A 2,397-nucleotide genomic window follows, 5' to 3' on the forward strand; every position below is an offset into this window, starting at 1 on the left:
CAGGTGGGAATAATCACTTAGGACTATCACGGAAAAACATAGGATGAGCCCATGGCGAGTGAGAGAGTGTTTCAAGACAACGGAGAGTCGTATCTTCACGAGTCAGTAAATTATCGTAATACTGTGGGGAGCCGTAACATTCACGAATCAGTAACAGAGAGTATCGTAATACTGCGGGGAGTCGTAGCATTCACGAGTCGATAAGCGAGAGTATTGTAAGACTGCAAGGATCCGTAGCACCCACGAGTCGGTAATAAAGAGTATCGTAAGAGTATAGGGGAGCCGTAGCACTCAATAGTCTGTTAGAGAATGTTATAAAATTGTGGGGATCCGTAGCACTCATTATTCAATAAGAGTGAGTGTTGTGAAACTGCGGGGATCCGTAGTATTCACTAATCAGAGCATGACGCAGATGGGTTCTTAGGCTTGGGTAGCCTTGCCAATTGAGTCTGTGGGAACCTGGTGGCCGAACCAGGGGTGATACTAGGGTCTTAGCGATGGTCGGGAGCCGTTATGTTTTGAGTTAGGTAAGGGATGTTGCAAATGGGAAGGAATTGGAAAAGTAATATACGCGTAGATTCGCGGATCATGGGTCGTGAGTTGAGTATCAGATTGGATATGAGTGGTTCCAATCCTGCTATCGAACCAGACTCTCGAGCTTGAGTTTGGCTCTATTTGTGTGTATTGGGTAGGCAGGATGAGATTCCGGATTTTTAGATGGATTTCATTTTGAGTGGTAATGGTTCCATACGATGTTTTTAGACCTGAGTAGGTCGGCTCGTTGGTTTGGGAAGGACCCCGAGACGCATGAAACTAGTAAGTGGTAGACGACAGAGGTTGAAGGTGAGGCGACTTCAGATGGGTTGTAGTATTCGCTTGAGGTAAAGCGAACTTTATGACTTTGTGCATCATATGATGGGCTGAGATAGCTATTGCTAGAAGGAAGCCTGAAAATTCGCTTTATTGGGTGTGCAATGGGTATCCTTTAGAGATTTAACTGTTGGGTTGGGAGCTGACCTAGTACTCAGTGTTGGAAGGGACATTTGATAGGAAACTAGGGCTTATGATTGTAGATATTAGAGGATAGTAAGTTCTGAGACCATATTGGATTCGATTATTCTTGTGTTTCACTTTGCATGTTTTGACTTCCAGAATAACTAGGTCATCCTTCCCGAATGACTAAGTTATTTAAACCATCCACAGTCGATAATAAGTTAGAAGTAGGTATTAAGGCAAGACTGTCATGAAGTTGGCTTGTAGATGTCTAAAGTGTTGGACATAGCAAGAGTTGCTACAACATTCATGAGTGCTCATAAGTTATGACTATTGGATTAAACCCACACTCATTTGACTCACTTCATGGATTTTATCACGAGTGATCATGAGACGATAATATCTTATATTCTTCAAACCTAGAGATGACACCCCTAAGTGCTTGGCCAAGCCTGGACTGATTTGATTTGTTCAATTAGTCGGTCGTCATAAATCGGAAATCGGGAAACAACAAATGGACAAAGAGAATAATTATAATCCATGTCTCAGTCCATATGATATCTAGAATGGAGGAATATGTGATCCCTTATCTAATGGAAAAGTCATTGACAAGATCAGAGTTCAACAGTGGCTTTAAGAGCTACGAATGCTAGTCGGGATCTTGGAGTCATATGCAATAATAGTTTTAGACTTATCCAAGTGGGAGACTGTTGGATTAGATGTCTAAGCTCATAACTATTATTGTTATGTATTCGATCCGAGAGTAGCATGGTCCATTTGGGTTGCACTTCACCGGAACAATTTATATGGATGGTCTTTTGAGAATAGTATGTTTATTATTTTATATTAATATATTATAAGTTCTAATATATTAATATGAAATCATATTATTTAATTAGTATTGATCAAAAGTTCATTTAGAATTAATTTAGTGATCAAAAGGAACTAATTAAATATGAACTCTTATATATATATATATATATATATATATATATATATATATATATATATATATATATAGCATGGGCCAAGTTGATTTAGGTTGGGCTAAGCCTGCATGGATAGTCCATGGAGTTTTTAAGCCATGGATCCTATGGAAATGAAAGGTCATGGGTATTAGGGTTTACATGAATGTAAATCTAATCCTCCATACTATATAAAGAGGTCTTTGGCACATGAAATGGCACTTGTGTGTGAGAAAACAAGAGTTGGCCAATTTCTAGTGTGCTTACTATTCTCTCATGTTTTCAAGGTGTTTTTGGTGATTTGTGATTCCACTTGAGGCTTCCACGCTATTGGGGCTAAGCTCTTAAAGTTCAAGACTTCAAGCTTCATTAAAAGGTATGTGATCTAACTAGGATTTAGTAGTATAGGTGCTTCATATTATGCTAGTTAGGATGAAAC

The sequence above is a fragment of the Lactuca serriola genome, chromosome 7 (genome assembly GCF_051521515.1).
Source record: "Lactuca serriola cultivar US96UC23 chromosome 7, Lser_US96UC23_V15, whole genome shotgun sequence".
NCBI lineage: Eukaryota > Viridiplantae > Streptophyta > Magnoliopsida > Asterales > Asteraceae > Lactuca > Lactuca serriola.